The following is a 22,228-nucleotide window of genomic DNA, read 5'->3' on the forward strand; positions in this document are numbered from 1 at the left end:
AGTCTGCCTGTAGATAATCACGGCTATTGCACTTAATTGTGTGATCGCGAATAATACACCCGCCCGAGAAAGTATATGCGCATACATCTTACGCGACTACAAAATCAGCGATTGGCAATAAATATGTATACACACATAGAGACACACATAGACTGCAGAGGTGTCTATCCATTGCACTAGTGTCTGTAGCAGCTTCTCTGCTTTTCTGTGCACTGAAGTGTTCTTATTACAACCCCCCCCCCCCCCCCCCGCCTTTCCGTCCCGTGGTGAAGGTGCCTGGGTAAATGGGTCAAAAACTGGTGGGCAAATGGGTTAGGAAGAGGTGAAGGTGAAGATCAATAGAGGTTTTAGGGCTGGCTGTATCTGTTGTGCTGGGTTTGTGTGACTGTGCCCAGAGGGCGGAGTTCCTGCACATTCCTACCTCACCGGAGAACCTGCCCTCAACTCCACTTCAGCTACTCCAGAGAGATGGGACCCTCCAGAAGAAACCTGCCCAGCAATCCTTCCCGCCAGAAGGGTAGGTGCACTTCAAGAAAATCTTCCCTACCTCTTATCCCCACAGGCAGATCCATGTGATACGAATGAATAGAGATGACAGACTTCTGTCTAAACGCACAGTTTCCCCGTGGCCCCCGATAAGCAGGTCGCCCGTGCAACCGAAGCACAGTTTCAAAGCACCGGTTACACCAAAACTGCGTGTGCCTAATGTCAGGATTTTCGCTCTCTCTCTCTTCTTTTTTTCTTTTCGGTCTCTTCCTCAAAGTGTTTCCTCCCCCGGCCTTCCCCCTCCCCCTCGGGCTCTTTCGTTTCAATCGGTAAGTTGCAAGTTCCTTTGCCGATTTAGCAGTTCTTGTGGTTAATCTGTAGATATTTTATCTTGTTTTGTTAACGTGCTCTTTGTTTGCTTGTTTACCACCAATGTCAGTGAAAGTCACACCGGTGCAATGTTGTCTTTGCCTTTTTTAAAGATGCCAGGAGAAACTGCCTCTACCTGCAAGAAAGGCGCACGATGGCACTTGGGAATAGAAGTCCTCCGACGGCACCGGGTGAGTGCGGATTTTACTCCTCTTTTACACTCAGGTATCAAGTAACTTCACGTGCGATTTTTGTCCTTTGGTACCAGAAGGGGAGAGAGCGCCATTCCCGCAGATCCCTGAGCGTGCTCTGTCTTTTTGAAATATTACGGGGGCTAGGCAAAATTCCCCTCCACCACTCATGTCGGGAGGAAATTTGGTCCTTTATCCATCTCTGCTATATGAAAGACGATTTTAGCATGGCGAGTATAGGCGGACTCTGTAATGAATTATTTCTAAAAATTCTGAGCTTGTCATTTGAGAAAAAGCTACAGGCTTATCGCACCTTTCGGGGTTGTGTAAAGAGTGCTAATATCTCTAAATTTCTAGGAAAGTGACTAAATGCCAAAAATTTGGGGAGATCGAGGAAAGAGACCCTGCAAAGAGCCTTACTAAGCTGAAATTTGCTTTGAGTGCTCCAGTGGAGAAAATGCGCCCTTAAAAGGGATCACGGGCAGCGCTCATGTCCATGAGAGAGCTGCAGGCACTCTCCCTTTGTCTTCCCACTCTCCAAGTTCCATGACTGAGTTCTGTGTACGTTGAGATTTACGTGCCGAAATCTCGGAATAGGGGCAGAAGTTTAAATGACTGATAAAACTGATGTGCTCACTGTGCTCATCCTTGCGGGTGGGGGCAGGCGCGCTGCTGCGTGGGCAGGACCCGGGATGGGGCCCTCCGTGGACCGACTTGTTCTTCTTTTGCTGTCCTGATGTGGCGGAGGGGAAGAGCCGCGTCTGGTGTCCCACCCGGCGGATGACTTTGACGCCCTTGCTCCTGCTATTTTTGACCTCATGAAAATAATTAATTTTTTTAATATACAGCAAGTGGAGTTTTCCGCGACGCTGTGCTCGGGACACCTCAGCGCAGGGGGCAGCGGTACCGAGCGCCCGTCTCTTTCGCATCGCAGAAACCGACGCAGGTGCAGGGAGACGAGCGCTCGCACACGCACAGCACACGCCGGCGGTGACTTGTGACAGATCCGCCGGCGTGTTGTGTGCCCGGTGCAAACCTGTCCGGGGACGGCCCCGTGGGCGCCGCGGGGCACCGGTGGAGCCGCCCACGCCCTGCGCTGCGGAGGGGCGGCATCCGCACTCGCGTATCCTCGGGACGGCAGAGACCGGCGCCGCCGGCCCCCGGCGCCTTCCCGGCGCAAGCGAGCGGCCGTGCCCGCACACGCGCGTCCGCGGGGCGCTGCGGGGCCCGGCGCGGCGGCGGCGGCGGCGGCGGCGGCGGCGCTGCGCCTCCGGCGGGCTGGGGGCGCTCTCGGCCCGCGGGAGAGCCGCCCCGCCGGGCCCGGGCACCGGCCGCGCTGCGCCCCGCAAACCGCGGCGGCCGCTCCGCGCCTCTCCCGCCGCCCGGCAACCCCCGCCCGGCGGTAAAAGGGCGGCTTGCAGGCGGCGTTTCTACTCGCAGGGCCTGGGGTCCGTGCCGCCGCCCTCCCCTCAGAAAGGAGGAAAGATGTGAAATGTCCTTCTCCATGCAGACTCAGCGTTGCGTTCTTCTAGCTGCCAACAGACAGATGTTGCCATAGGGAAAGGCGTTTAAAGTCCTCTTCCCAAGAACTAGCCCAGGATGCTTCGATCCAGGAATGGGATTGTTAAACTCACCTCTCGCTCCGCTAGAGCAAAACAAATCAGGGAAAACTTGAAAAACAAAAAAATAATATAAAAAATAATTAAACTGCCAAAATAAACAAATTACCAAAGCAACTACCAGCAACCTCCCCTCCTCCCCCGCTTCAATACTGTGTAACAGAATACAGTATCAGGCTAGCGAATTAGACTCAAAGCGAGCGGATTTGCTGCTCTCAGTCGAGGAAATGAATGCAAAGTCCATTTCAAAGAATTATCTCTAGGGAGTCCTTCAAGTGTATTTGGGGTTATCCGTGATTTGAGAGGAAAGACTAAACGAGAGGGGGTCTGAGAAAAGCCTGCCATTGTCACCCTACCCTAAGGTGAGTAAAGCATTCCTGTAAAGCTAGCTGCAAAGAACTGCTTAACCTAAGCCCGAGAGGTGAAACCTCTCTTCGCCCGGAGCCGCCTGACCAGGGAGCCTGAATTTCGAACTACAAAGGCGGCACGAAGCCTAGGCTCTCTTGGGTTGATTTTTTTTTTCCGCGGTGGGGAATTCAGAGCTCTTTACAAATGTTTCGCAGGGGCATCTTTTACAGGAAAGTAGAAACACGTGAAAGGAGCTCTTCCCCTTCGGGGCGCTCCCGGCAGCTCTCCCTTGACGGTGGCGGAGGAGCCGGGTTTGCCTCGGCCGGCCCGCGGGGGAGACCTCGCCGAGATCCCCATTAACTTGGAGGCCCTCCAGGCTAAGTGTTTGCCCTGCACTGCTCGCTAGTGGAAGGAAGAGAACCCCTCTACGTCGCCTCTCGACCCCACACCCCCACCTTCCTTCCTTTTACTCAGAAATTCTCCTATCTCAAGTATTTAATATTAACTAGTCTACTAAGTTAGTTATATCCAAGAGGAGACACATACCTGCTGAACCCTGACTATAGAGTAAAAAATCTCACCGAAGCCTGACTATAGAGTAAAAAAGAGGAACCCTTTTTCAGCCTCAGAACACAACCAGAAGAAAAAAAAAAAGAAAAATAAAAAGAAAAAAAGAGAAAAGAGAGAGAGAGAAGAAAGCATTATCATTAAAAAAAAAAAAAAAGCATAATCTCATTGTGAAGCGTGGCATGTCTCAAAACGATGCAATCCTTTTATAAATTAAGGAAGGGTAATATTCACTGGTTACCAAACTGTTATTTTGAATCAAAAATCCTGGCGATGCTATACTATAAGTTGCGTTTCAAATCTTTCTATGATGCTTGCACACCCAAACACACTTTCATCCCAACACCAATATATTTTCTAATGGAGATGATGGCTCTGATTAGACTTTTCACTAGACCCCAAACAAAGCAAAGCTGGGACAGATTATTAGAGAGGTCTGTGGCGGGATATGGTTAAGCATACCACATAATCGTTTATATATTTAATGCTGTGGCTCATAGGTAACTTCACAACGCCCTGGTGAAGAGTAAATCTCCCTTTAGATTTCTAAACAGCAGTTCTGATGGCGAGTGCATCTAGAGGGCTCTAAATGCAGTCTAGAGTTTGCACCACAGTGGTACAAAATGCCAAGTGTGTTTTTATTAGCATATAGTATACACACACTCATATGGGTTTATGAGAAAACAGATGAGAATTCTGCAAATAAAAATGGCATTGTTGTTCCATCAATGAACTTTTCCCTCTATACTTATCTTTCTATAGCTATACATATACACGTGTATACACGTGTGTGTATATGCATGTATGTATTTGTCCGATCTTTTCTGACTGTGAAGGTGTCATCTAGCATTCATCAGAAAAGGCAGCTCTTTTCTTGCTTGCTTGTTTATTCTGTTTGAGCAAAGTTGTTTGTTTTGCTGGGAAGCGTAAGTTGCCTTTAGTTATGTCATCACTATCATTTGTATTTAGATGGAAGGGTAGGACTTATTACCTCTATTTTTATTACTAAATCAGTGAAGGTAAAAGTACTAATAATTAAATACAGATCTCTGATTGCGGGTTGGAACAGCAAAATCGATTGTCTCTTCATCAATAAGACAAGTGTTGAGTAGCTTGCTATTGATTAGTATGTTTATTTATGCAGATCTTTAGGTATTTGCTTACATATTTCGGGTTCTTTGTCTGCTAATTATTATACCAGATTGGTTTGAAAGAAAGAGCTTAGACTGGGAAACACACTTGACAGATCCATTCTTAGCTAACCTGATAGTGGATTATTGCAATCCAATAAGTTTAACAAATTACTTATACGTGCTTGCCTTTCGAGCAATTAGGAAACCGTTTCAGATTAAAATCCCTTGTTGCATTCGGGGTCGGTTCATTTAAATAAAGGGGCATTATGTTTAGATATTTTCCAAATGAAAAATGGGTTTCTAGATCTGCAGAGGCTGAACAGGAGTTGATGTGTGCTTCGCCTTCCGTGCCCTTAGGTTTCTTTGTAAGTGTAAAACACCTTCCCAGCAACAGAGTGGCCCCTGGGGTTTCCTCATGGATGGAAGATAATCTGAATATCGAAATCAGAAATCGATATATTAAAAGAAAAAAGCCTACCAAAGCAAACCAAACAAAACAAAACAGAGGGATCGGCATCCAAATATCAGTGTTCAAAGCAGGCGGTATTTTGTGTTGCTGTTTTGGCTTAATGATTAAATCGGTCCAAAAGGAATCGCCCCAGCCTCTCTGCTAAACGGTCTATTTTCCAGCCGTCCCGTCTCGGGACCCCAGAAGGCTGACATTGTGATCTATATTTTAAACACACTTTTCCAGCCGACACTCTCATTTTCTTTCGCAGCCGTTCCGGGGAGGGCTCTGCTTTATCAATACCTTCCCCGCACCGCTTCGGCCGTGCCGACACCGGCACCTCGGGGCGAGGAGGAGCGAGCTCGGAGCAGGGCTGGCGGCGGGGGCCGGTGCCAAGCCAGGTGCAGGGAGGGGAGGCGGCTCCGCAGGCCCCGCGCTGCCCCGGCCGCCGCTTGCCCGGGGAGCGGCGCGGCGGGAGCCCGAGCCACGGGCTGGGGAGCGGGGACAGGACCCGCGCGCGGTGCTGAGCGGTGTTGAGCCCTTCTTCACTTATCTTCCTTATCTTCCTCGTCTTTTGCTTTCGGCAAGTTTTGTTGGCGGGGGGGGGGGGGGGGGGATTTTTTTTCCTCTTTCTTTTACCTCCAGGAACTGCTGCTTTACAACCTGTAGAGATAAGACAGCCTCGCATCAGATGATCACAGAGATAAGTAATCTCTCCCCTCGGCCAGTGGTATAGCTGACCGTATGCTCTTGAATCTTAGAGCGCTAAGTCTTTCCTGTGAATGAACGAGAAAACACTCGACAGGTCGTGAATAATCGTTTTAATGAGTGTGTAAAAGCGTGCGACGGGGTGCACGGAGCTGTCGGGTTAAACAAACAACTTGTACCCTGACGAAATCCGATTGTTAAAGTGCAAAGTGGTGTCAGTCCAATTTCCATCCCAGTTCTAAAAACCACAGATCTAAGTCGCGGGAGTCCAATTTTCCCCATTAAGAAAAATAACAATATTTTCTGAACGTAAGTGCGATCGTCCCTAATGTTAGCCTTTGGCGAAAAAAGACCAGTTGCATATCAGAGGTACCGAAGCTATTTTTAATATTTTTTGTTATTTTTAAAGACGATAGTTAAAAAGTGTGTATTTGACATTTTCCTACATATTATCAGATCAATGCGGTAAATATTTTCCTTTTTTATGTGTCCGTCGCCTCCCTCTCCGTATGGTTTTTTTTTTTTTTTTCACAGATCACTGGAGGCAAACATCGAATTAATTGGATCTCAATGACTGAGGTTGGTAACTTTGTATTGAACTAAGGTTATCTCTGTCATAGTGTTCAGGTGTTTACAAGACATTTTAGGAGTTTCTAGAAAAGGTAAATCCAGACAATACATACGATAAAACTAGAAGGGTGTTACAATATTGCATACTTCAAATCCGAGTTACACTACCCATGTACAGGGAGATAACACTCTATGGGTCTGTAATAATCTATCTAGAGATTATAAATTTTAAAAAAATTGAGGTGTTTTTTGGTTTTTCTTTCTTTCGTTTTTTTTTTTTTTTTTAAAGCCTGACATCAGAATAGCCATGTCTGTTTCCTGTACTAGAGGGCCTTCCTTGCAGTATTTTGTAAGCGCAAATACCACTCTTCTAAGCCCAGTGATTATTTTTTCAAGGTTAGTAATGACGCATATTCCTAATGTTTATTGTTGCTAAAGACTTTCAGACTGACTGCAGGTCTGGCACTTTCTATGAAGAGTCATTTTCAGATGTGTCCTCCCTTTCTTTGAAAGTACCGGCCTGAGCAAAGTGAGGTGAGGCAAGGCAACCCCAGCTGGAAACCAATACTCTTCAAAGTTTCTCTGCTCTTCCAATTAATACTCCATTTTTCACAAATAATATGACATTGGAAAATGAACGATATGACAAGATGTATTATTAGGCTATAGACATAATGGGGACCCAATGCACTGGCATGAATGTGAAATTTACTTTTGATAATTGTGGAAGTTGAATCTGGCCACTCATTAACTAGATAGTAGTGTCCATATGGCGTTGGTCTCAAACTGATTTCCAGCGTTCATAGCATTTTGAGTTGAAAGATGGGTTTGGTGTTTTGGGTTTGGTGTGGGGTTGGGTGTTTGGGTTTTGTTTTGATTTTGATTTTTTGGGTGGGTTTTTTGTTTTCTTTTGATTTTTTTTTTGTTTGTTTGTTTGTTGGTTGGTTGGTTGGTTGGTTTGTTTTGGTGGTTTTTTTCTTCACAAAGACAGTTTTCTGTTGTGCTTTAGAAACGACGTAGGCATTGAGAACGATAGTTCATTGATATCAGTGAATTTCGGGTTCCCAAGCGTGGCAGAATCGTCTTTGCATACCTTCCTCTGAAACCAGCGATAGAAAGCAAAGCGAGAAAGAAGTAAAGAGAGGGATAGAGGGGAAGAAGGGGAAAAAAGAGAATTCAACCCCACTGAATTAGGTAGCAAATCTATAACTAATGAACCATGCAGTCATATAACAGTATTTAACAAGCATCTGACGAATGTTCTGGGCAATTTCAAACATGGCTTTGTTCAGACTGTGTGACTTGAAACACATCATTGCCCGGACCAGTGTGAACGCTAGAGACTCAAAACCAAAATATTCCCACCCTTTTCCTTAACTCCCTACGTGAGAAGAAAAGGGACAGAGGCTCAGTCCCAGGGAGGAAAGAGAGAGAAGAACGAAAGACAAAGCACAAGGACGTGTGCCTCCGGAGCACAACAGCACAGAAGTCTGCACCCTGAGAACCAGGGAACATTTCTTATCCCCCTGAAAGACTAATGCCCTCCTCCTGCAACTGCAATTTCCTTTGCAACAAAACCGTGTATTAAATGGGCATGGTGGATAGCAAGGACCTATCAGTTTCTTGCTGTAGTTCTGCTAATAAATAAAATTCTAAATGTTCAAAACACTCTATCTGTCACATTCACAAGATAGGTACTGTAAATTCCTGTTGAAAATATACAAACAGAGATCCAAGAGGTTGCCTCTGTTTTTGTATCTCTCTCTCACAAGAAATGCACTATCAAAACATTAATTATATTTGAAAGGGAACAGATTATTTGTTTGAGAAAGAATTACATTCTTGAATTTATATTCCACGCAGACCTCTCCTCCTGTCTACTGAGAGGGTTGAACTGTAAATCTGTCTCAAATTATTTACCCCTAAAATGTAAGTAGGTGTGTCACATTAGAGTAGTAGAGAGATGAGAGATAATCTGTAGGTGCTTTTAGACACCTCTGTGGGATGGGTCGTTAGGGAATGTCGAAATGAACACGAAATTGCAAATCTAACATGTGAAGAACATACACGCTTATTCTTTGACAATGAAAATACAAACGCACGTAGAGATGCAGAGTTGAACCTAGTTAGTTATTAAACACGATGACTCACGGGAGTTTGGGCCCGCAGTTCCTTTTTGTTTAGTTGGTTTTGCTTCGGTGTTTCTTTCTGTGGTTGTTGGTTTTTCTGTTTTGTTTTGTTTGGGAGGTTTTTTGTTTGTTTTGATTTTTTAATGCTTTCATGCGCATCTTGTGGTAGCCGATAGTTGAAAAGCTATTAACCGTGTGAAGAGTCATCACTTAAGTCAAGAGAAATCGCTTAAGGATTGTACCTTCCTTCGTGGTTTTAAAAACACTAATAAAAGGGTTAAATCGGTGCCCCCATACCTTTACATTTCTTCTGAGGAGAATAGTTGGACATTATTAGGAGCTCTTGAGAAACTCTCCTCGATGTCTGCTTTTTGCAGTCACCGCTAACCAGACCTTCAGCATTTCCTAACCTACCTCCAGACGCCGTTAGCTATCTCGGCAGCATCGTTCTCCAGCATTGCAAGTGTTTTGGCAGGAATTGATGTGGACAGTCCGTTCAGAAAGTTTTTGGTGCTGTCACGTCATGTTTGGGGAAATTCGTCACTGAATCGGTGCCCTTAGCTTGGGACCGGGGAAGCTGTGTTAGCACCAGGTCCTGCAGAGCTGAGCCCTTTTCTCTATTCCTGTATTTCTTGAGCCCTGGGAAACCGAAGCCATGGGGCCTGAAGGGCGGTCGCAGGGAGCACGGAAAGGTGGGGGTGGGCGGACTTTTCTGCCTTGGATGTGCCTGGGATGTGCTCTCTCCCTGATTAGGTATCTGTGGAGGAAGAAGGTGACGTGACGAGAAAAACCTGACAGCCAAAGTGGGAACTGTCCGGGAGAAGGATCCGTGATGAATGAGGTCTGCGAAGTCATGATGCACAAACAGCCCAGGACAGTGCGTTGGCATCAAATGCCGGTTTTTGTTCGCTAGAACCATAAAGAAAAGTGGGGAGGGGGCGGAGGGGGGCGGGGGGGAGGTGAAGGTGAGGTGGGGGAGGGGGATCCTGGGGAGAGGGTCAGTGGGGACTGGGAGTGAGAGATCGGAGAAATCAGTGGCTGAAATGTTAGCACGAGTTCATCGTCTCCCCGGGAGAAGGAGAAGCTGCGTTTGTCAAATGGGCTAGAGCGCTGACGGGAGGCAGAGGCGCCATCGGAGCGCTCCGAGATGCGGCTGTGAAATGTGGATCCCGACCGCCCCGAAGGACAGTACTTTCTGTTATAATTATGTTATAATCTATCCCAAAATCTTCCAGGCAGGTGTACGAGATTAAGTCAGGCTCTTCGATAATCGCCGACTCATCGTGGGGAGCAAGTTCTGCCCCGGGGTAGGGGATAAGATGGGAACAGCGGTAGTGAAGTTGGAGAGACATTACTACATAAACTAAAATCCTACTAAAATTGCAAACATTATTTTATTCCTGGAGTAATTCGCGCAGAACTGGAGCTTCTTCCTCGGGTTAGGCGAGAAGGGCTGCCCTGGACAAGCCTGTAACTTCTTGAATTGTTTTTGACCGTGCACTGTATTGCCGTAATGCCAATAAACGCTTTAAACGCGTCCTGCTAGCGGCCATCAGACGCCCCGGCCCCTCAAGCCCGATCTAAAGGAGATCTGGCTCGGTTCGGGACTGGGTCACTCCCTGTCTTCGGGTGCTCTTGGTGCTCTGGGAAAATGTGGCTGGGTGAGCTGGGGTCTGTTACACTGACCTCCGGGTTTTCTTTCCTCGAAGGGGCCAGTCTTGGCTTGCAGGGGGTCACAGAGGCAAGCGCTCCCTTCGTGTCAGCGGGTTCAGGATTTCAGGACTTTGAGTTTAGCGGCCGGAGAAAACCCTGCCTGATTTGTGCCGGACTTGGTGTCTGCCTGCGAGGAGACACAACTCTCCCAGGCACGGATTCCCTGGGGGGTAGCATGGCCCATATCGCTCACCCTTTCTGTGAATGCCAGCAGATGGATGCAATTAAGCCTAGGCGGTGCTCCCTGGCTGGACACCGATCCAGGGTGTGAGAGGGTTGGCCATTATGCAGCGCCTATGGGCTGGTGTTCACCGCCGACAGCTGTAACTGGGAGGAGGAACGAATCATGGGTGCTCCCAACTTTCCCGTCTCACGGCAGCGACGGGAGCACGGCAGGACCCCAAGGGCTCATGAGAGAAAAAGCCAGAAAAAAAAAAAAAAAGAGAAAAAGAAAAAGAAAAAAGAAAGCACTACACACCTATTGGGAGAATTCAAATATCTATGTAATGTTATTAAAAATAATAAAATCCCAGCAAAACAAGGGCTCTCTTTTAAAGGAAATCTGAGGAGCGCAGCGAGCTAAGTGAAAGCTCTGTTTTCAAGGCAAGGCAGGATTAGTTCCCTGCACATAATAGCCAGTGTGTAGGAATTGCAAATGAACATCACCAGCAGTGCTGGAGTTACCCTCTTCAAATTAATATCGAGCTGGCTTCCCTGCACAACGTGTAAATAACAGACATTTCTCAGCTTTCGAGGCGAATGAAGATTGAAACAAACATATATTTATATTTCCCCGTAGTTTAATCCAAGAAACTCCTTTCCCGGGGTAGCCAGTCAGCAGTGGAGGAATTTGGGGCAACGCCCCCCCGACCTGTTTTGCGGGTTAAAAATCCCATCAACACAGCAGCCCCAGAGCCCCGAGCCGCGCCCGACGGCCGCACAGACAGGGCTACGGCCGATCCCCGGCTCGGCGGCGGCGGCTCCCGGCCTCAGACGGCCCCGCCGCGGGGAAGCTCCGCGGGCCGGGCGCCGCTGCCCGCCCGGGGCTCCCGCGCTGAGCGGGGCCCCCTGGGCTGCGGGCCGGGCCCCAGCACCCGCTGAACCCACTCCTCCATCCCGGCATCAGGCGTGCGAAAGGGGAAGGTAATACATCTGATCTCCCGCCGTAAAGAGGGGAGAGAGAGAGAGAATGCTGTGAGCTCCAGGGCTCTTTCAGACACTTCAGAAATTAATGGGGGAGGGGAAGGGGCTAGGAAGGATAGATGCATTGGAAACGGTAAAATAAAAACATGATGTGAAGATATATTTACTGTCAGCTCAGAGCCAAAACATTTATGCTCCCACGCCTTTTTTTTTCTTTTTCCTTTCTTTTTTTTTAGCATATCGGAACTTAAGTGATGCATTTTAATTATTTTAGGAAAATAAGCAAGAAGGCTTTTTTTCAGAGTCTAAATAAATAGCAGAGTGTTCTGTGCCGATGATGTCTCTGGCTCGTGATGGCCTCATCTATCCAGCCACTACTGTGAGCTCTGAAAACCGGGGAAGAATGGTGCGTTACTGGCAGTTTCTGAAAGGAACTATCCATTATTTTTAGGGTTTTCTGAAGCAGAAAACGCAAAGAATTTTCTGATCGTCTGAGAGGTGAAAAAGGAGCAATATTTTCCTAAAGCTTCAGCTCAGTATTGCTTAGGCCTTATGGGAATAACAATTTTCCTTATTTTTCAAATAGTTATTTAAACTCCTTGCGAGTAGTAGGAAAAAAGTACACATTGCCCTAAGAGAGAAGGCGCTGGATGCCTTGCAGTCTCTGAGATCAGCTCGGTGATTTCTTTTTCTCCCCACTCCCCTGTCCCTCACCAATCCCCAACTTTGATCTAAACCCTGAAAACTTTCTTCCTGCATACGTGTCCCTAATCTTCAAGAGATTGCACAGACCTTCCTGAAGGAGACTGATAGTCCAAAGAGCCAGTTTCTATTTTGGGAAGAGGGGAGGAGGATAACCCCACTTCACCTAGAAGTAGTTTCCATTTGATTGTAAGTGGAAAAAACCCAAAGCCCAAAACCCACCCCCCAATTCCCAAACCAAGAAAACCAAGCACAAAACAAATCCCAAAGCAAGTGAGAATGCAGTAAAAGAGAGCCTCTTTATGTTAACATTAAAAAAAAATAATGAATCAGTGTAATACAATTGTAGGGAACATCAAAACACACACAAAAGCAGAAAATATCAGTCATAATCTGTGTGGTTAAAAAAAATTAAATCAATGATAGGTTTCAGTTCTCTGCAGGAACACCTAAAATATTTATGACCAGGAGGGCTTATTCCAGTTTTCTTTCCAAAGAGGATATATTTTCTCATCTTTAGTAAAGATTTTCATAATGTTTCTCTTGCTCCTCTCCTCTGCACTGACTTCCATTTAGGGTAAATGCTGTCACTCAAACATAGCGTCCTGTTCCTGTCAGCTCAAATGAACTCAGTGAAAAGTTCAGAGTACCTACAGGCAAACTCCTTTTTTACTCTTCGTAGTGTGTTTGCATCTTCAAGATTCATCTATGGAAAGCCCAGAGTTGTGACTTTGGACTCTGTGCCATCACTCTGAGTGGTGCAGAAACTGTAAAAAAAGGGGAGAGCTAGAAAAGTCACAAGTTTTTGATTCCTGATTCAAGCAGAACAGCAGCATCAGCAACAGCAACATTGAGACTCTATCAAGGAAATAAAGATAGAAGGAAGAAGAAAGAAAGCCTAACAACAGTGAAAGAAAGCAAGTAGAAGTGTATTGCAGAACAGAATGGTACTACTGATTTCCAGCCTACATGATTCTTACACCAAAACCAGAGAAGACCACAGCTTGCAGTACCCTAAAAGACGACAAGAGAAAGTAGCGTAGGTCTTTGGGTGTCTGATCAGTCTGTTTTGCAGCACATTAACCCATCTTTGTTAATGTCTCTAAGAGTTTTTTGACACATGCCCCTACAAGCAAAGCAGAAGAGTACTCACTACCTTGCTTTCATGTAGATCCTAAGGATATCCAGACTTTCTCTGTAAAATTCCACCATGATCCCCATTGAAACTATGAAATAGTGTTGTTGGTTTACAGGAAGAAATTTGGGCATCAGGACTTGTGTAAGCAGGTGTGTACAAGCAAGCGTGTGTGAGACCTACCTGCCTTACTATCTCTGAAGAACCACTTCTCTCTCTTCCTACAACACAGTAGAATTCCTGACACTTCCATTTTCAGTCCTGTTCTGCCAGAGTCCATTGAATCTTTGCCTCCTTGCCTGATGACCAAGAAATATCACTGGAAGAAGCTGTAAAAAAAAAAAATTTAAAAGTACTTGAAATGTTTCTGATTGATGAAAACAGGTGGAAAAGATTTTTGAGATTATTTACATAAATGTTGGAAGCCCCATGGATCTAATCATTCAATGCCAAGTTTGCAAAAAACCCCCAGAGATTAATGTAATCCGAGCAATGTCCTTTCATTGAAAGAAAATAGATGAACTTCTTCTGTAAATCTTTCTTCTGCAAATTTTTAGAATTGCTACTTTCACAAAAACATAAGCCAAGTTATATACTATCTTGGTATGCTCATTTAAAAAAAATCAAATATTTCGGATTTATTGGTGGAGCTGAAGCTGAAAAAGAAGTATCAAAACCAATGTTGGTGATGCTGAACAGTGTTGATTTACAGCATTATCATTACAGAAATAACAGAGTACTGCCAAGAAAAGGAGTTTTTCAATCTTCCTTTAGGTCTATTGATCAGGAGGAACTTTGAAACTTCCTTCTGGCACCTAGAATTCACTCGCGACTATTGAAAACCTACCTGAAGTTTGGAGGAGCTAAAAGTCTCACAATTAATTCATTAATTTGTAATGAACTAGCAGGAACTGCATAAATTACTGAAGTCACAAGACAAAAAGATCTATTTTCTTTCTTTTTAAGATGTTGATCTAGTATTGAAATATGAAAAGCACTGTTGTCTTTGCTCATATCAATCTTCATAAAAGTAATCCTCAAGTCTGGATGTATGTATTTGGGTTTTATTTATTAGGGATGGGAACTTCTATCCAATTCTATAATTTGTTTTGGTTACTTGCTCATTGATAACAGTAAGTCTTCTGGGGTAGTTTTTGCAAGGTACTTGAACTCAGTGCCTTGTAGGATTTTCAGATATTCTCAGGGTAGATTATGTGGGAACTGGATTATGTGCCTGGTGGGAACTGGTCCTATGTACTGATTAAGAAGCACACTTAAATAACTTGGCCAATGATTTAGAGAATGTTCTGTATAAGTCTGTATTTTTCCATAAGTGGGAACACTCTTCATGCCATGTAGAGACTTGATTTCCACACGCGCAGTGTGGAACAGGAAGTCTGGTGTAAGGATCTATGACGCTCCTGTACACAGAAAGAGGAAGAAAATCTGCTCCTGATGTGTGGCAGTCCTTTAAGACATATACTTTTTGAGGATGAGGAAGATGATCCCGATTTCCTCTTCTGCACTGAAGTAAAGCCCATGCTATCAGCATGTGGGCTCCATGCCAAGCCTGATCTCAGGCTTGCAGTTTTGCTTTTCTGCTCTGCTACTGCAAAGTAAGTTCTTCTGCTCTGGGACTGAGTGTAAAGAAGCAGCCATGTTGAGGCCAATTCTCTTGGAACATGGGCCTGAATTAGCTTTCAGAGCTATTTCAGAAGCCACGTGTCAGGGCTAGAGTTTCCAATGCTTAATTTTACCAATGCTTTTCTTCTTGAAGGCACAATTAGGAAAGGACAATTGAAATACTTAATGTCCAGAATACTGCAGAATGTTGCAGGCCAGAAAGCCAACCATTTCAAATCTTCTAAAGCAGAATGTGAAGGTTTAGGGAAGTGATAATGCCCCCCTACCCTGCTTTGGTGAGACCTCACCTTGAGTACTGCATCCGTCTCTGGGGTCCCCAGACCAGGAAAGACATCGACCTTCGAGAGCAGGTACACAGGAGGGCCAGCAAGGTGATTCGAGGGATGGAATGGAAAGGCTGAGAGAACTTGTTTTTTTCAGCCTGGAGAAGAGAAGGGTTCAGGGTGACCTAATTTTAGGTTTCCAGCACCTGAAGGGAGCCTATAAGAAAACTGGAGGGGGAGTTTTTTATGCAAGCATGTAGTGACAGGACGAGGGGAAATGACTTCAGACTGAATGAGATTAGGACTTCTTTGAACCCAAACCATTCTATGAGTCTATGAAATCCTAAACAATTTTCTGCTGCCATGAATTACTGTAGAAAAGATAGTGTGTCTTAAAAACAAGGCAACAAAGGGGAATTTGCCGTTGCTGGTCTTTTAAATAGGGACCAGAGACCATGACATGGTAGCTCTCCTTTACTGAGGAATCCCCAGATGTGCAGGGCACAGCATTTGTTTTTATTTCAGGTTTTCATGTTTCATGGTCAGTTCACGTGGTGAACTTCTCTTCTGGATCTGTAAGTATCTAATATATTTATCTGCAATTTATCTATGAGTGCTCTAACTTGGACTGATATCTGTCACCCCAAATTCAAACTCCAGTTGTAGGTTGAAGGTTCAGACCTAGAAGTAGAAAACTGAAGGCCTGGTATCTCATTCTAAGAGTTATTTTCACGTGTGCACAATACTATTGGCTAAATGGACAAAGAAGCATCTCCGCCTAGGACTTGTATAAAGCTGGCTGGGATCGTCTGCTTTAGGCTGCTGCATATTTTAGACACTAAACTAGGAGAAGAAGCTTCCAATTTAATAAAAAGTGATTTGAAAGTTGCTAAGCAACTTCTAGAAATCTTGCTTTTTAAGAAGTCCATTTGTTTGTTTAATTTCAGGAAAAGGTTGCATGTTATTATCTAAGTTGCATAAATCAAAAGAGAAAAGCAAAAAGGAAATGTAACAGGACATTTTCTTTGCTTTCTGTCTTTTGCAATTAAAACCCTTTTAATTGTCTTGTGGGGTTTCATCAGGTATTCAACAAATGTTATTTATGTATAAAACTTCAACAGTTTATTGACTATGCAAGAACCAAAGGAAAAAAATTAAACAGGTTTGTCATATGGTATGTGTTTATCTTAACCTTTCTTCAAAAATCTTATCTACTAAGTACTTTTATCAGACACTAATTATACTCCCTCTGAAAAGAATTTCTCCAACACCCTTCAGTGCCTACACCCTTTAATCATATCTCATTACATCTACCTAATCCATCTCTTTCTCGCATTGCCAGGGCTCATTAATAGTTTTAAAAGCCAGTCCTGGATATTATCTTTCCTTTCTGTAGAAATATAAATAATACCAATGCTGTTTTATTCCTAGATTTCATAGCCATTTCTAATTAGATCAAAAATTATTTGAAAATATTGAGATTTTTTTCAGAAAATAACTCTAAAATATGTGACAGAACATCAGTAGAATCTTATAAGTCTTTTTGCAAATTTTTTTACAAGCTATTTTAACAGTGACCACTTTGAAAGGAAGCGATTTTTGACTAAAATTTAACAGATATTGTGCTTTGCAGATATATTATAGGTGAGACATGCATCACCTTGTAAACAAAGTGGATGACCCAAAGGGTTTCTACATGATTGGGAAAGTAAAAATAAAAAAAACCTATGAGGACAATAAAAGGCCTTCCATTATTTCTTTGTGCATGCCTTACATCAGCGCAGTTTGAAAAGCTTATATAAAATGTCTCCAGTATAGTGTCAGCTGAAGTGAACTGATTGACACAGAATGAATAATTGGTCAAATTTTGTTTTTTTCTGTTCCCCAATTGTTTGCAAACAGGCTACAAAATTCTTTACTACTGTTACACTTCAAAATTATTTGTAAATCACTTCAGTAGGTAATCCTCAATCTATAGACCCTCTTGTTTGTTGTGAGTTTTGACAATTTGTAATCTACATTTTATTAATTCCTTAAGTAACCTATGTGAATTAGTGCTCCTATTTTCAGGATAGATAGGTCTATTATGCCAGCTTGCCTTGGCTGAAAATTTGAGCAGAGTAGCGGTTAATTTTCAAAAGTTAACATGGCTTTGAGGTTAAACCAGCTGCCAAATTTCAACTAGGAAGATTGTTTTCCCCCAGATCTGATTAGAAGAACCACTAAGAGGTTATTTTAATCTCCTTTTGTAATGAATAGTATTATCGTGTTCTATGGATTATCTGACAGTTTTATTCAATATATTGCAATTATAATTTCAAGAACCTGTGACATTTGTTCTCATCCTCTGATACACCTTAATTCTAGCTTTTGACTAAATCCTAAATTAAGTTAATACCATGATTAAGGAAGTGATTATTTGTTGTTTGTTTGTTTTTTTAAGAACCATGGACACAGAGTATACATCCATTCACACTCGATTCTTTGGAGGTAGGAAGAGCAAGCACAATTTCCTGAATTTCAGGAAACTTGGGTTGTACAAGGCAATTTTGTATAACTGTTGCACCTATTCAATGCCTAACTGTGGCTCTAGGGAAGCATTATGGATCCTTTCAATGAAAAATTCAGAATTTATATTTTACTGTGAAATTAAAATATGTTTGCAGGCAATACAACTGATACATCATACAAATACATTCAGAATAACTGACATTATCCACAAAGCAAATGAATATAATCTGGAGTGTCATCTGTAAATATGGTACTGGTTTGCTATGTTTGTAATTACTGCTTCTTTTCACTGAAGAGCTGATTTATGTAGGCCAACACAACATATGAAAAAATTGTAGATATAAAAGTTACAGTCAACTGAAACTTGCTTTTGGAACTACTAATGAATTAGAGCTGAAAAATATTTTTGTAAATATTCCTTATTGCAGAACTATTGTATTCCCTTCAGGAAACAAACAGAAAATGTCATACCTTGAATGAACCTAAGGGCAATGTGCTATTTCCCAATCTGTGAAAATATGTATGGTTTGAGATGTCTTTTTGTTTCACACTGAAAATAAAACAAAACTCTTTGGAACACTTTTATGTAATAAAATTGCATACATCTGTTTTGGGATCAAATAATTTTTTTTTTTTTTGTTTGTGTGCATTTCTCTTTCCAATCCTTTGTTTTACTCTCTCATTAGGAAATTACTAAATTGACATGCCAGGATATTTAGAACATTCCCATTGTAAACATCATTAAATCTGACACATTTTTATGGAACATTTTGGCTTCAGTGGAAAGATATATTTAGATGAGAAAAAAACTAAAATAAATATAAGCGGTTATAAATCCAGTCAAACTGATACTCATATTGAAATTTGAACTAATATTTACATGATACTTTTTCCAAAGATTCTTCAGACTGAATAGTTTGAGTAGACCTGGGTTATGCTAACAGCTCTCTACCCAAGTATCTTGCTGAAAGATAGGTTTGGACTTCACAGGGAACAGGGAGCTGTGGATGTATCCAGTGTGCTCTCTTGCCCAACCAGTCTGCCATTGGAATCACCCTGTTGTGGTCACCTCAGTGTCTGTGCCTAAATGTTGTTATTGAAGTTTACTAGGGATAGAACTCCTTCACAGTTCACATTGGTGCTTTTCTTTCATTAGCTATCTGTTATGTTTTTTCAGTTTTGCTATAGCTAAGCCTAATGTTAACACTCTGTTTCAGAAAAGTGGAAAATAGTGCATTTTTTTCTTCTAGTCCTGCTTTGGTAATTGTTTGTCAGGGCTCAGAATCCAGCACAGAATCTAGATTTCATTATGGCCAGTGGGATTGTTTAGTGGCCACAGGATTGCTATGGACACCATCAGAAGTCAGTGCAACATGTTTACAGTTAGCTTTCTATTTGCTTAGCTGTAAGTGTGGGACACAGAAAATGGCTAATGCAGGAGTAATAAATAATTTGGAAATCCTGTTTTTCTAAAATAAGCCATTTTTTGGCAATATAAGTCTGTGTTAAGTAAATGAAAATACTGACCTGTAACAAAGAACCCTTACCCTTACATATTCCAGTAGAGAGCATCTTACCCTCTTCACATTTAGAGATCAAAGACAATCCCTACTTTTAGGAGAACATGCTCTACTAATACAAATGGAATATTGAATTAAAGAAACATTCCTTATATGCAATTTTTATAATTTCAGAACCATCATATTTTGTTTTAGACATCAATATTTCTAAAGGATAGCATAAAACATTAGAACCTAAGTAGAAAAATGATCATTAAGTCCAGGATAAAAGCTGAAGTTATAATGTTATGCCAAAGATCTGATTCCACAGTCATTTAGTATTTAGGAGGGTTAAGAAGGCATTCTACTTTTACACAATTATTTGCTTGCTTGCTCTTCAGACACAGGATGAATCATCACAGGGACTTGAAAAGTGGAGTTGTCAGATTTGTGAGTGCTGCAGATTACCAGATATTATGTCCATCTTCATTATCTACATCTATTTCATAGAACAAAGTTATTGGATTTTAGAGTACAGGTTGAAACAGATACAAAATTGTCATGTTTCTTGGAAATGACATTTGCTCAGATGCAAACTAACATTTGGAATGGCATATATTGGTTTATTTGGGTTGAAGTAAAGAGGAGAGGTGAAGTAAAGGGATGGAAATTATGGCAGTAGAAGTAGAGTCATTAGTTAAAAGTATTCCTTGAATCAGCAAAGCATTTTACAGATTTAATGGAAGATATTTCTAACTAGAAAGCTACATTGCAGTGAAATATCACAAGTCTACCATGAAGACTCTAGCTGTAAGTTTTGTGTTCTTTTCAATCCCCTGCAAGCCAGTTGTTTTAATTTATCTGTTTAAATCTGACTGTCTGCTCAGATCTCTACAGCAACACAGTAATAAAGTCTGCTTGCCTTTCTCTTCAACAAACTTCACAGCAGACATTAGCAAAAGTGAGTAGTTTCTTTTGATTTCTTTATATCCTTTGTAGAATGATAAATCTTGATGAGATATGTCATGGAAGACTCTAAGGAAATCATCTTTATCAGGAAAATGAAAAACTCATCTTTGTTAATCCATATACATTTTTCCTCCAAAGTAAATTAACAATTCAAAATCTTGCACTAAACTTCATTAATTTTCTTCATGAATAATTCCACTTACATCTCAGCAATTTCTGTGTGAGAGGGTGAGAAGACTTGTCCTTTTGTATTGCACTTGCTTGTATAAATATAAATAAATCAGAAGGAGCTAGTCTACTGTCCACATTTGAGAAAGGAACATAATACTCTTGATGTTTATTGAAGTTTTTAGGTTACTTGAACAATGTTCCTGTTCAACTTAATTGTGACTGGAAATATTCTTAATGAGCATCCTACAAACTGTTATATATATGTTGGATAATGATACGCAGACCTGGTAAAATATCCTCAAGTTAAATCCCCGAGGAGTCTCATTAGCTGCAATAGGAAAAAAATACAAAGATTTTGTAAAAGAAGAGAAATACTCCAGTCTCAGACAGCAACATTTTTGCACTTCAGCATAAGCTTCAGTTTAAGTCAGTAGTTCAGAAAAAAAAAAAAATCACATCTTTAATGATCACAACTTGCCAGTGGTCATTACTTAACCCTTGGCTTAATCTCTAGTTATCATAAATAATCTCAAATACCGATACAAGTTTAGAAATAGCTATTTGTCAAATCTGTATCTGTTAATGTTTGTTCTTTGGTCATGCACCAGCCAAGTAAGCAAGTGTTTTCTTTAGTGCATGAAGTCTTGTCATGTGTAACTTTAAAGCTAATTAACATTCATTGGCAAGCCATTTAAAATTGTATGTAGGTTGACATAAAGACATTTTTTCCAAAAAGTTGTTATATTTTTTCCATGTTGCTGCATTGTGGATTTTGTTCTTAGCATCTGACATGTTTTCTCAACTACAGCGTTTTAATGAAAACACAAAAGCACTCCGGGGAATGTGATAAAAGCAAAAATTCTATGATCTCTGCAAGGTAAATGACAGCATGGAATTTGTCACATCTGGATCAAAAATATTTCATCTATTTACCTAAATAAGCATATCTAAACATGGGTAATTAGGATAGAAATTCAATATAAGTTTCCTTTAACAGCTTCTCCATTTTCACTGATAATTTCATTTGCTCATAAGCATTTAAATGCTGCATGCCTTTCTTTTCTCTGTTTCAGATAAATAAAAGATGATTTGAAAAAAAATTACTTTTTTCGTCTCATCCCTTTTCCTATTAACGCTTTGTAACTTATTTTTCTCTTCACAGGAAATCATCATAACTTAAATTTTAAAATTGTATACATGTAGAAAATAAACTATTTTTGAGACAACAGGATAAAAATCAGCAGCAATGTTGATAGTACTGAAACTTCAAAATCATTTTTGTTCATCATAGGTGAAATTTTGCTCCTTACTCACACTGGTAAAATCACTTATACTAAATGGACTTCTTATATGAACAAGCCATGTGAGCTTAAGCATTGCTTCTGTATCTAGCTACAAGAATTACCTTGTAAATATACACCAGATTTGCTATCGTGCATTTGTTTTAATTCAACATACTAGTAAACATGTTAAAACTGGTTCATTTAAAATGCACTTCATCAGAGAAATCAATTGTTCTAGGATTTTTATTTAACTGATTTAATTTTTGTACCCAGCTCATGATTTGAAAGGAGTTTTTATGGAAAGATACTTTTTAAATTGCATTTATTCACTTTGTTTTTCAGTGAAACTATTTTTTAATAACTGTAAAGACAGAGAAAAACATTTTATTTCAGTTCTAGTCATATGTCTTGCTTTGAAATTAAGATAATCATACCTCCTTGTTAAGCTGAAAATGTTTTCTTTAAATTTGGTCATAGGTCCTACTATTCAATTAATATAATCATACCTTCTTCTGCTGCTGAAAATAAAGCAGTTGTTTAATTAAACATGCCAGTTGTTTGTAATATAATGTTACAGAAATACTTGTTTGAAAGAAAGGCTAAAGATTTATATCAAACATTTCAATC

Source organism: Molothrus aeneus, chromosome 6 (genome assembly GCF_037042795.1).
Source record: "Molothrus aeneus isolate 106 chromosome 6, BPBGC_Maene_1.0, whole genome shotgun sequence".
Lineage (NCBI taxonomy): Eukaryota > Metazoa > Chordata > Aves > Passeriformes > Icteridae > Molothrus > Molothrus aeneus.